The sequence below is a fragment of the Thamnophis sirtalis genome, unplaced genomic scaffold (genome assembly GCF_051295495.1).
Source record: "Thamnophis sirtalis isolate CommonGarterSnake01/CBP01778 unplaced genomic scaffold, rThaSir2_p1.2 scaffold_12, whole genome shotgun sequence".
NCBI lineage: Eukaryota > Metazoa > Chordata > Lepidosauria > Squamata > Natricidae > Thamnophis > Thamnophis sirtalis.
In genome coordinates, this window is record NW_028261392.1 from 32,528,326 (window position 1) to 32,542,467 (window position 14,142).

Consider the following 14,142-nt stretch of genomic DNA (forward strand, 5'->3'; position numbering starts at 1 on the left):
CTTTATATTCCTTTCTTTCTGTGTCTTAGAGCAAATAAAATGAATCCAAAGAAGAACCAAGAGGTTGATGGACTTGAGAACGTATCTGTCTTTGGTGTCTCCAGCTGATCCAAATCTGGATACATGAATGCTGCTTTGACTTAAAGAAGGAAGAAATCAACTTTATTCCCCTTTTGCCATTTCTGTAGGTAGCAGAAAAGGGGAAAAAATGGAACCAATTAAGAAAACTTTTTTCTCCCTGTTCAACTTTTACTGGCTAATGGAAAGTGAATCCCTCCCTCCCTTCTCCAGCCAATATCTCACACAATGTCTTCAATTTTGTTTTTAGAACAAAGAGTGTGTTAATTTCTTGTTTGTTCCATTTTCCAATGTGTCTATGCATATATGCAAGTTGTATGTATGTATGTACATTGTACACATACAGAGAGAGAGAGAGAGAGAAAGAGAGAGAGAGAGAGAGAGAGAGAGAGAGAGAGAGAGAGAGAGAGAGATAGAGAGAGAGAGAGAGAGAGAGAGAGATTTGAATGAAATTAGTAAGTTCTGTTTACAACTGTGATTACTTTTACTTGATTGATTACTGACCACAGCAAGGTTCATATATCTGTAGGGTAAAAGGAGACAAGATCTGGGATGCAAATATTTAGAACACCACTAGGTGGCAGCAGAGAGTCAGGGCTGTGTCTATATTATCCTGCTGTCATATGATGCATCAGATTTTTTTCAGCCCAGAATGGTTGGCCCTACTTTCTGAGATGGCAATGGAACCAGCCAGTCAGTTTTGTGGAATACAGATTTACTGCATTTGTACTTTCCACTCAGGTTTCATTCAAGGACTGACTGAATGGAAATATTTGTGTTTACTTTACCAATGGTAGTGGGACTTTTTCATTTCAGATTTTCATTGTGCTACTAAGATTGCAGATCCAAATGTTTCTTTGACTTTGTTTCAGCCAAACACCAGTTTTCTCTCTAAATGAGCACTTGCAAATTACATGGTTGGTTGCATAGTCAGCTAGATGTTTAGAATGGATCTGGCATTTTAGCCACCTATCAAGTCTTTCCAAAGAAACAAAGATAGTACCAAAAGTAATAGGCACCTTGGATGCAATTCCAAAACATCTGGAGCATCACTTGAATACCATTGGCATTGACATCATCAGTCAATTGCAAAAGGCAGCTTTACTTGCCTTTACCTGCAACTAAATCTTTAACACCATCAAACAACCACATCTGCCTATCCCAGGTCCTTGGGAAGAACTTGATATGTGGATAAAAATGCCAAATCCAATATAAACATCTGGCTGACTCTGTGAAGAACTATAATAATAATAATAAGTTCTTGGGAAAAACTTTATTGCATATGAAGGCTAACACTTGATAAAGAACTGGTAGCTGCGGCTTCACATTTTTGTGAACAGATTATTTATTAAATTTAAGTGCCACTTTGGAGTCATGAAACTGTTGCTGGTAGGAGCATCTTTATGCCAATTTGAAAGGCCAATTTTAGGCCTTGTCTAACTGGTCCCTAACAAGGCAAAGTTGCCACTTTTGCAAACAAGCAATTTGTATTGCTGTAGAAGGGAAGAGAATATTACACAATGATTTTATAATAATTTAAATAATGTTATTGCACATCTACTTAATTTTATCACATTATATTATTTAGTTTAGTCCATATGTGTAGGTGTTACACTTTCATATTAGAGTATTGGATATTATAAAGCCACAAAAACTATGGTAGGCAGTAATTCTATCTAATGGGATTTTTTATACTGAACATCTCTCATTTTATTTTTAGAAAAACTGTTCAAAAAATTGGCAGACACTCTGCTGCAAGAATTGTGTTGTGTACATGTATCTGACCAATCAAAGTCAATAAATATTTTACAAGCAAAATAAGTTTCTTTAAAAAAATCAAATTTAACAGCCCTACAGGGTTATGTTCTTTTATTTCATTAAATTCTAGTTCACATGATCTGAACAAACATTTTCTGTCAATATTTAATTTTAAAAAGTCCAACTCAATCAAGTAAACAAAGCCTTAGAAAGTATAATTTTCTTCCTTGACTAAACTAAACCCATTAAGACTTTAATGCAAGAATGAATGAAAGACAAAGGGTACATGCTTCTCAAAAGATGAAAGCATGCAGTCCATTTGCATTTTAAAATTAATTGCTGACCTAATTATTTGTCAGTAGAGGCATAAATTAAGTAAATATAACTTATAGTAAGGCTTCAAGACACCCAGAGGAGTTTGACTCCCCCCAGAGTAAATTGTAATTGTCCAGCATGACAATCTATTTTTGCCGTCATTTCATGACCGAAGGAAAAATTTCTGGGAAACTGTACCATATGGAGACATGAGAGGGAATGATAGACTTAGATCTCTTGTACAAAGAGATGAGAAACTAGAAGTCACCAGAGAACATCTGAAGGCGCAGCTTTGATTTTAGAAAAAGGGGGATATGCTTCCCATGCCTACTCAGATGGAATTTATAATGCTGATGAAAATGCATTGATGAGCTCTTACGTAACTGTATGCTTCAGACGAATTGATGATTTAACTATTCATACCCCTAAATAAGAGTAATTTTCCATGCAGCCCAGGAATTATGAGAATAGTTGTGTACCCCGACTAGCTCTCTATATGTTGACTATGAGCCAATAACAATAAAAAACCAATGTTCATCATCAAAATCCGTGTCCCTGAAGCAGGCCAGCTTGCAGAAGCAGATAGAATTAACTGTCTCTCCATTGTGACAAGATAATAGATAAGCAGCTTCATTTGCCGTAATGGCACAGTGGTTAGCATGCAGTACTGCAGGCTACTTCTGCTGCCTTCCGGCTGCCTAGAGTTTAATAGTTCAATTCTCACCGGTTCAAGGTTAACTCAGCTCTCCATCTTTCTGACGTCGGTAAAATGAGGACCCGGATTATTGAGAGCAATATGCTGACTCTGTAAACTGCTTAGAGAGGACTGTGAAACACTGTGAAGCGGTGTACAAGTTTAAGTGCTATTGCTATCTGTTGTTACATAATATAGACTACCTGGATCCACTACATTTGGGTTCAGACCTACCCTTTCTGACTCTAGAGTTCTGAAAGATTAGACTTAATCACTCTTTAGCATGTATTTGAAGCCACTGAATGATGTTAACTGCTGTTTGAATAATAGTGGGCACTAATATGTTAATGGCACTTGGTTGTATTTTTCCCCTGTCATAACTGGATTTCTCTCCAGGGCTAGACTTATATCAAAGCATTGTGACAGACTGAATAAAGGCCAATAAAGTGACCAAACAGTGTGGATTGGTAGCTCCCAGCAGAGATGGTATTCAGCAGCTTCTGACCAGTTCTGGAGAAACTGAGTAGTTTGGAGAACCAGTAAATTCCACCTCTGAATGGCCCTGCCATCATCTATTCTCTGCCTCCCGAGTCCCAGCTGATTGGGAGAAAATGGGGATTTTGCAATAATCTTCCCCTGGAGTGGGAAGGGAATGGAGATTTTACAATATTCTTCCCCTGCCATTCCCACCAAGCCATGCTATGCCTATCAAGCCACGCCCATAGAACCAGTAGTAAAAAAAATTGAATCCACCACTGGTTCCCAAGTAAAAACATTGAATGGGTCTCTGATTCTCAATAGAAGTGCATTGTTTTTTGAAGGGTCTCTTTCATTCAAGACCAAATGGCAACAGTGGCACAGAGATCATTTAACTAACTGCATCTTCTCTAGTAACATTCCATTAATCTGTGTCTGACAGCCACTTGTTTGATTTAGTTCCAGTTATTAGTATTGCTTGTAATTAACAGGAGTGGCCTTAATTTCACAATGTAGTAGCCAATATGCATTGGATAGTTTCAGACTTTCTAAACCAGTGTTTCTCAACCATGGCTACTTGAAGATATGGGGACTTCAACTTCCAGAATTCTCCAAACAGCATAGCTGGCTGGGGAATTCTGGAAGTTGAAGTCTACACATAACCATGGGAATGAGAAAAATGAAAGTGCCATGGGGCACTGACTAAAGAAAACTCCCCAACTTCAGAATTTGCAGGACTATATCTTGCAAAGACTATGCTGGCTAGGGGAAAATATCAAGTCCAGAAAATTTGATTGAAGCTTCATGGTAGAGGTGGGGTGGTTGAAGTTTATAGCAATAGAAATAGCAATAGCAATAGCAGTTAGACTTATATACCGCTTCATAGGGCTTTCAGCCCTCTCTAAGCCGTTTACAGAGTCAGCATATTGCCCCCAACAACAATCCGGGTCCTCATTTCACCCACCTCGGAAGGATGGAAGGCTGAGTCAACCTTGAGCCGGTGAGATTTGAACAGCCGAACTGCAGAACTGCAGTCAGCTGAAGTAGCCTGCAGTGCTGCATTTAACCACTGTGCCACCTCGGCTCCATGGCCCCATCTCATTATGAATCTCTTGGGATGATCAGAATTTCCTAAGATGAACCTCCCTACCTTCCCAACCTTTTGTGAGATAAGAGACTATAAAAATCATACAAGCCGAGATTGTGATCTAATGAACAACCAATCAAATAAATAAATATCCAGAAATGTCTTGGTGTTTAGTTTTATAAAAAAGACGGAGTCTGATTTTTCTTTCCCTTTTCTTTTTTAATTCCAGGGGAACTGCTATAAACCATCTGTAACAGTCACCCATTATTATGACATGAAGCTAAGAAAACATAGATTAATAAGCTCACATTCAGTTTGACTCAAGAAAAGATGTGAATCCTGTGTGACCAAAATGATACTTTGAAAGAGCCCATGTATAATGGAGGACAGCCGTTTCTTATCATATTTCAGATACACGAACTATTCAGCTGGAGTTTCCCGCTTCTACTTCATGTTGTCTTCTCTTTTGTCTTCAGTTGGCATTGGTGAACCTGCTTGTAGGATATTTTACTGATCTTTTCAACTCATTAAATACAGTTGTCATAATAGTGAGGGTAGAAATGCATGTCAAACTCTATAAGCAACGTCAAAATAAAGCAACCACATTTTAAAAAAGAAATGGTTTCAAACCTTTGAACTTCTCCTTGAGAAATATGGAAATTCTTTTTATCTTGTTTTTGACAACACGGATTGTTTTGCAGCAACACACATGAAAATCTCCCTGCAAAATAAAACATCCTCCTTCACGATGATTAAATATAAGAAAGGAAAAAGGAAGGAAACTACAAAACTACAGTAAACTGGCTTTTCAGTAGCTTAAAATGGTTGGGTGTGAGGACCCAAAAGTTGTCATTTGATACTTAGGGTTAGAGCAAAATAACAATGAAAAAATGCGATAACACTTGTGAAATGCAGTATTTATAGAAATATAATTTAGAATTATAATTTTCAATCAAAACAGAACAGTTTTCCCTATTCCAAATATCTTTACACTGACATGTTGTTTTTAAGGCGTTGCAATAAAATTCCAGTTAACATGACGCCATGGCTAGCTAATATATTTCCACAAAAAATTAACATGCTTTGGCTTTTTAAGTTTTCTTAATTGCATTATATGTATTTAAGTCTAGACGGGTACTAATAAACGGGTAGAGTTTCTTTTCAGTCTGAGAAGAAACTCCACTAGTTTATTAGTAAAAGACACTCTTTTAAAAGAGACAAAAATATTTATCCTATCTGTTTTTCCAGACAGATTATATGATTTTCTCTGAACAGATGAGATGTGAAGTCTTAGAGGAATCTCTAAGATGGCTAACTGGAATTCATTTGCTTCTAAACATAGATAAGACAAGAGAACTAGAAAGATTACTATCATTGCCAAATCTTGATGTGTGTGATGACTGATGGGAACATGCCAGTAGCCTACATAAGAAAGCAGAAATGGGTATTTAATCAACAAACATCTCTTTTAACATTGCTGACCAGTACTTTACTTGGTTATGTGAAAAGACTGCAAGGCTTAGGCAAACAGACAGACAGACAGATACACACACACACACAGACACACACAGACACACACAGACACACAAATTGATAAATCAATTGAAATAAAATGGAGCAAACAAAAACAAACTAGTGGTAGAATATTAAAATATGGAATACTTAAAAGTAAATAAAATTAAAAAATGGAATAAAATATTACGTGACTAATGAATGAAGTACTTCATTACTGCAAATTACAAAGTAAGGATTTAAGATGTGATTCTGTGATCCATTCTTAAATCACTTTCTGTATAAGTCAGAACAAATATTTAAATTTCATGCAATCACTATAATTTACTACATACAATAATCTTTATTTTACCAAATATTGAGTTTACTAAATACAACAAGATTGTGGTTTGCTCTCTAGAAGATAGAAACATGCTTCTTGTTCAAATATTGAGTTTATTAAATACAACAAGATTGTGGTTTGCTCTCTAGAAGATAGAAACATGCTTCTTGCCACATGATTTTAAACTATATCTGCAAACATATTTTACATAGCTTTAATTCAGAGTGTTCAGGAGTTTGTATAAATATCCCAACACAATATACCTGAAGAACTGTTGAACCTAGTTGAATCTAGAATATCAATTTAATTTCTAATACATACTCAGAAAAATTGAAATAAAAATCCATTGTCTTATTTCTTCTAACAATATTGAGTCTCTGCTTTGATCGCCCTGAAAAAATAATAAGGTAATGATAATTGGCAACTTTAATTGGAACAGCTTATATCTTGCAACAATACCTTTTAACTCTATAAAACATCCACATCTGCCTATCCCAGATACATTGAGGAGGACTCAATAAGCAGAGAAAAGTTCCAAATCCAGTCTAAATATCTGGCTGACTGTGTGACAAACCATAATCATAATAATCAAAGTAATAGAAAATGAAGAAGCTAAAATGGTCTGGGACTTCAATTCAAACTGACAGCCACATAACACCCAAGATTTAACAATTGTTGGTAAGAAAAATAAAAAAAGTCAGGATGGTAGATGTGGCAGTATCTGGAGAAAGGAGAATAGAATAGAAAGAACTAGAGAAGAATACACAATATAAAGACCTGCAAACAGAAATAGAATGACTGTACCAAGAGAAAGCAAATATAGTACCAATACTAATAGATGCCTTGTGTGCATTCCCAAAACAACTGTAGCACCACTGGAACACCATTGGCATTGATAAAAATGACCATCAGTCAATTGCAAAAGACAACTTTATTTTGAAAAACTTACATCTTGTGTCAATATCTTTAACCCCATCAAACATCCACATCTGCCTGTCTTCAGTCCTTGGGAAGGACTTGATAGGTGGACAAAAATGCCACATCCAGTCTGAACATCTGGATGACTGTGTGACAAACCAAAACAATAATCATAATCCACCTTTCCACCTGACAACAAAGTTGTATAATTCAGCAATATGTTTGACTTAATTTAGGATTGCTCCAGTGGTGGGTTACGACCAGTACACCCTCGGATGCCTGCCGGGAGCACCAGGTACCATTTTGGTATGGTGCTTCGGAGGGCCCACCCACCCGCCCAAGCTCCTTACTGGTATTTGAGTTCTTCGGCGCTTCTGCACATGCGCATGGAGCATACAGTGCATGGAGCATACAGTGTCTGCGCGACGCTCCACTGAGCAGCTGGAGCATTGCCGAGGCATCACGGAATGTCGCAGGAAGTAAAGACGCATGTGTGCGCTACGTGAGTGTGCGTACGTGCTGCACGCATTCTTGTGGTGGACGCTGGCCCCTGTTGCACCATACCGGTTGCAATGGGATCCAGAACCCACCACTGGATTGCTCAGTATATATCATTTGATTTAAGCAACAACCAATCGGATAATTTGTCATTGTAACCTTTTAATAAATTGGCTAACTCATTAAGTTTTACCCCTTTCTTAAAAAAAAAACCCTTGCCATTCAGAAGTAAAGACTTCATAAAGAGTAGGCTTGGTCATTGTCTTTAAATTTGACAGACTCAGCATTTGGATAGGGCAGGGCAGGTCCAAATGAGCAAGATGATGGGCAGAGCCTCACAATGCAAATCCAATTTGTTTCATATCTGGGCCAAGGCTCCACATCCATTCCATATCCTGATACCCTTTCTTCACCTTGATGAATTTGATCCTCCAATATAAGTTCTGCTTTTTGGTTTATCAGAAAGAGGGAAAGCTGAAGGACGAATGGAAACACCCCCCCCTCACTGAGTAGTATTCTATGTGGGTTGTGTCGTATGATGGGACACTTCTTTGCTGAGGTAGGGAACACTCTAAAACAAGAGTATATATATGTATATATATATGTATGTGTATGTATGTATGTATGTATGTATATATGTGTATATATATATATATATATATATGTGTGTGTGTGTGTGTGTGTGTGTGTGTGTGTGTGTGTGTGTGTGTGTGTGTTTATACACACATTTTGCTGAGGTATGGGAAGGTATTCTTTGCTGAAATATTTGTTGAGATATGGAGCACTCCCTAGCATCAAGCTTTCAAAATGGTATTAGGGGCATATCTTTTTTTCATAGAACATTAGCTATTGATCATGAGCTGTGTAGTTGGTTAGATATTATTATCTTGCTATCTCATCTTGAGACTTACAAGACCCAAACCCAAACCACACACACACACACACACACACACACACACACACACACACACACACGTTTCAATAAGATTGTGCTTTCCCCCACTATTATAGTAATAGATAAGCAGAAATATTATCATACGAGGGTCCCTAACATACTAGAAAAATATAAGTAATATTTAGAAATAAAAAACACCATGCTTGTTAAGATTAGTCATGGAAATTGAGATGGCTGGTTGCAATTCCCTGTTGGATGTGTCAACTTGAGTGTATTGTAGCACTGTCTTTCTATAATCTATCAAAAGAACTTTCCCAAGTTTGCAAAATATGCTTGTCATTACAGCCATCTCCTCTTCTTACAACTGTAAGTATTTAACTTTTGCTTTGTAGTCACTTTATAAACCCAAGTTCTTACATTGGCTTGTTAGACAAAAGCAACATTATTCTTCCACAATAAAACATTAAAACTATTTATGTTTTTAATTATAAAATGGGACCAAAAGACCTTTATCTAAGAATTGAAAGATCATAAGATAAAACCAAATGAAGTTCTTTCAAAGTGCAGATATGAAGCTAGTAATTATCTTTTAAAAATAAGAAATGACAATATTTTTACTTAATGTCAAATGAAATTAAAGATGGAAATAAGTTAGAGATGTACAATTCAAGACATTTTGAAGCAATGAAATAAATATCTTTAGAGTAATGGAGGAGCGAGATTTTGAAATATATTTGGAAATTTTAATGTATACTTAACACAATATTTTAATTTTTAATGCCACTAAGAAATAGAAAGTGGGTTATTTTCAAAAGTATGTTCAATGTAATAGACAGGAGTACATATTTCCACTAGTTTGTTGTGTTGCTTTTAATTATTACTAAAACTGGAACTGCAAGCTACTGAATTCTAATAAATGTAGCATCTTTTTTTAAATAAAATATATATTTATGTTTTAGACTCCAATCTCATAATCATCTTTGTTGCTCTTCTCTGCACTCTTTCTAGAGACTCAACATCTTTACACTGTGGTGACCAAAACTGGATGCTAAGTATGGTCTTACAAAGACATTATGAAGTGGTATTAACACTTCATGTGATCTTGATTTTATCCTTCTGTTAATACAGGCCTAAAACTGTGGTGTTTTTTGGCAGCTGCAGCACACTGCTGGATCATATTTAAGTGATTGTCCACTATGATGCCAAGATCCCTTTCACAGTTAATACTGTTGAGCCAAGTACCACTTATACTATACTTGTGCATTTGGTTTTTCTGTAGAACCCTACATTTTTGACCATTGAATTTCATTTTGTTAGATAGCTCCCAATGGTCAAGTCTGCCAAGATCCTTCTGTATCTTAAGCCTATCCTCTGAAGTGTTGGATATTCCTGCCAATTTGGTACCATCTGTAAATTTGATGAGTTCTCCTTCTATTCCCTCATCCAAATAATTGATGAAGATGTTGAAGAGTACTGGGCCCAAAACAGAGCCTTGGGGTACCCCACTGCATAATTCCCCTTATGTAGGTATAGTTCCATTAAGGACTACACATTGAATGTGGTTGGTCATGTCCTCTAGCCAGTTACAAATCCATCTGATGATGATGATGCTGTCTATCCCATGTTTTTCTATCTTACCAAGAAGTGGTTTGTGGTCTACTTTGTCAACTAAGAGGTATGGGCTTCAGTTTCCAAAATTCCAATGCTGGCTATTGTTTGACCAAGAACAGATGCATGGCTCCATATTAGAGGACACAATTGCCAGATATTTTAGGTTCAATTCAAAGTTATGTATGAAGGTCCTGCACATTTTATTTAGCTTAGATTAAATTAATTTTGCAGTAGAAAGGCTCACTGTTTTGTTTTGCAGAAATAGCTGCATTTAATGTTGCAGTTTTAAATATTTTATTGAAATGGGAAAAACTTCAACAACAAACCTATGAAGGTTTGGATTTTTTACTTCCATCATGTACTTTATTTTAATGGGAGGAATTAAATATCAAAAGACAACAGATATAATATCCCATAATCCATTTTTAAAAAAAATTACAAACGTAAATTGCAGGCACTATAAGAGAGGGCATAGGAGTCTTATTCTCACATTGTATGAATTGAACCTCTATATTTTTTTATCCTTAAATAATATTTTCATATCTGATTTTGTAAGAGGTCATGCTTTGGATGTAAAGATACTTTGTCACAATAAAACGTGATATACTATGCATAGCATCAGCAAATGTTAAAAAATACATTTCTGAGAAAAAGCATTTGTATCCTTTCAGATTTTACAAACACTACCCATCTTTGCTACAGAATACCACATCTTCATGTAAATCTTAGTGACATGTGAGTGAACAAGTAACAATAATTTTTGACACCTCTTTAGACTGAAGGCAGAACAAGAAGCAATAGAGGGAAATGAATCAATGAAAGAACCAACCTAGAAATAAGGAGAAATTTCCTGACAGTTAGAACAATTAATCAGTGAATGGCTTGCCTTCAGACATTGAGAGTGCTCCAACACTGTAGATTTTTTAAATAATAGATTGGATAGCCATTTGCCTGAAATGGTATAGGATCTCCTGCTTGAGCAGGATGTAGGACTAGAAGAACTCCAAAGTCCCTTCCAACTCAGTTATTTTATTATTCTGATAATTCTTGATCTGAAATAGATTAGAACTGCATGCACTGCAAGCAGACAACAGACAACCCATGTTCATTCAGAGGTTGCTAACCTACCATTTCCAGTAAGCCTCTTCAGTATAGCTAGTGGTACAGACTGTGCAATATAATTTGGCAATACTTGGAGGGCACCGTTTCTCCACTCCTGTTATAAGATGACCAAGAAACATACATGTCCACTGTATTCAGAAGAAATGCCAATTACCTCCCTACGACCTATAAGATCCCATAGACTAGGCCTCCTCCGCATTCCATCGGCCAGCCAGTGTCGGCTGGCAACTACAAGGAGGAGGGCCTTCTCAGCAGTAGCCCCGACCCTTTGGAACGAGCTCCCCGTGGAGATTCGTACCCTCTCCACCGTCCAAGCCTTCCGCATAGCCTTGAAGAACTGGCTCGCCCGTCAGGCCTGGGGATAAGGATCGCTACCCCGCCCGAATGATGAATGTATGTTGTTTACTATTTTATTATATGTTGTTGTCTTAATGTTGTATTTCCCCCTCCCTGGTTTCCTGTGAGCCGCCCTGAGTCCCCTCAGGGAAAAGGGCGGCCTACAAATGCTAATAAACCACCACTAAACCATTAGGAATCAGGCCAGCCTTGTAAACTGTCTCTGCCTCTGAACATTTCTGATGTTCAAGGACTAGCAGTACAAGTCAGTTCCTATAAACGTATGAATCTTTTGAATGGCCAAGGTTGCCCTTAAATATTCTTGCCTTCATGTAGCCAATAAACATGTCTAATGGAGGCTGCCAAAACTCAATCAGCTTCAGAAGCCTCTGGAGAACACATTGACTCAGGGCCCTCCCTTTCAGCCTACCTTGTCTTCCCTACTCCAATGGAGTCTTCCAAGCAAACTGTAGTGTGGAAGATCTAAGCTTTATATTTGATGTCTCTGCAGTGCAGATCAATGCTTTACTAGCTCAATTCCCCTTTCTTACCTGCTGCATAAGAAGATCCTTGCTGGTAGCTAAGTTAGATAAGTAAAAAAAAATCTTCCTTGCTTAAATACGTGCGCACATGTTGCCATCCTCCTTCCTTTGTTCTTTTACAAGTTGATGCCACTTCCTGAGTCATGAAACTATTGATTCACTTTTTTGTTCCTTTGTTCTTTTGCAAGTTGATGTTGTCACTTTCTGAGTCATGAGACTATAGCAACAGAGTGGTCAACACTTGGAATGCTCTACCTGAATCCGTTGTTACACTTTCTAACCCCCACAGCTTTGACCTTAAACTGTCTACTGTGGATCTCACCCCATTCCTAAGTGATCCGTAAAAGGGGGCAATCATAAGCGCACCAGCATGCCTACCGTCCCTGTCCTACTGTCCACATTTATTTGTGTTCATTTCCATTGTTCATGTCGATGTTTATACTTTTATCTGTTATTTTGTACATGTTTGACAAACTAAATAAAAGAAAATAAAAATTGTAGGAATGACTCTAGAGAATTAGATACCAAAGAAAAGGGTGCAAATTAATAATAATGAAAGACAAAAGGAAAGGAAAGGAAAGGAAACTTTAAAGAGAGACTTTTCTCCAGCAGCTTGCAACCTGGAGGAAATTTTTTTTCAGGTTGTGTTCTTTTTCCATCATATAGTAAGTTCTCCTTTCATCATTTTTTAAACCAAGAACTGTTTTGGGGCAGGATATGAAAGCAAATGGCAGGTGAAAGGGAGCTATTGGGGTGGCCATTTAGGCTCTTGGTTGGCTCTGTTTCATCCCCATGTCCAAGTTTTTTCCAATCAGCAGGTAGAACAGGTTGCATATTTCAGTCACATCATTTTCTTCTTGATGGCAAGCACTGTACCTTCAGCCATCACATTTGCATTTCAAACTGCCACATGGCTGCATTGATTAATTATTTATCATGCTTTCATGAAGAGGAAACTGCTCCCTCTTCCCTCCCTCACTCCAACATTATAGAACTTCATTTATTTTGATCTGGGCATACATGCACGGTTCACTTTTGAAACAAAATAACCCTACACACTCACGAGCATACAGTTATGGTCCTGTGCTTAAAGGCTGCCCTTTAAGTGCATTGTTAATGTATAATATTGTTTATCCGGGGAGGCTGTACTTTTCAGGTTCAAGCTCAAGTGTAAGAAATTGAACAGTATTTTTCAATTTGGATTCCGCTCCCCTCCGGTTTTTGATTCACTTATTGGGCAAGATGTCCGTTTCAGTGGCAGTTGAAGATTTGCAAATTTACAGAGTGGAGTAAATTAGATAAATAAGCCAAAATTAGATTCTTAGAGTTACTCATTTTGGGACTTGGATATCTATATTCTGCTGGAAGAACTATGATTCCACATATGTATTCCACATGGGAAGCTGTAATATCAGCTGGGGACAGAGACAAATGTATGTTTGTAACGTCAACCAATGCATTTCAAGATGAGACATTTTTTGGCTGAGCTGAACAAGGAGAGGACTTGGGATTGCCCACAAGTGCTCCAGACAGATGCTCCTCATAAGGAGACTGCCAAACAGCTGTCTCCTGTAGGTGCTCTGGAAGATGAGGGAATAGTCAACTTCAACTGCAGTTAGCCTTTTTCAAACATAAGGTTCATATACTTCCTTTATTAAACACTTTTGGAAGTTGCTTTTTAACAGCTTTTCAGATACTAGGAACCTTCAGAATCGTCTTCTTTTAATGACCTCATAATCCCTTGCGGGGTGGAGTCTGGGCAACTGAATGGAGCTGACTGTTTACTGGCTGGATGCCCTTCCAGTCACCAATGCGGAGTTATATTCAGCATATACATTCTCAATGTGTCCAGAGAGAGAAATATCCGCCTCTCCTGATTGGGAGGCGAGAGCTCCACCACTAGGCTACCAGACCAGGGCTGGGTTTCTGCCAGTATTACTGCCGGTTTGGTGATTTTGCTAAATAGGTCTGCGCATG

At 37.5% G+C, this 14,142-nt stretch overlaps 1 long non-coding RNA gene across 3 annotated transcripts in view; it reads left to right on the forward strand.

Annotated features, from left to right (window-relative positions):
* Positions 1–7,207, forward strand: part of LOC106549329 (uncharacterized) — an 82,776-nt gene extending 75,569 nt beyond the window's left edge. For all 3 annotated transcript variants that reach the window (XR_015698199.1, XR_015698198.1, XR_015698197.1), the window contains exons 5-6: positions 30–184; positions 4,639–7,207. This is a non-coding gene — a long non-coding RNA (uncharacterized LOC106549329). The remainder of the gene's footprint in view (positions 1–29; positions 185–4,638) is intronic.
* Positions 7,208–14,142: the final 6,935 nt, after the last annotated feature.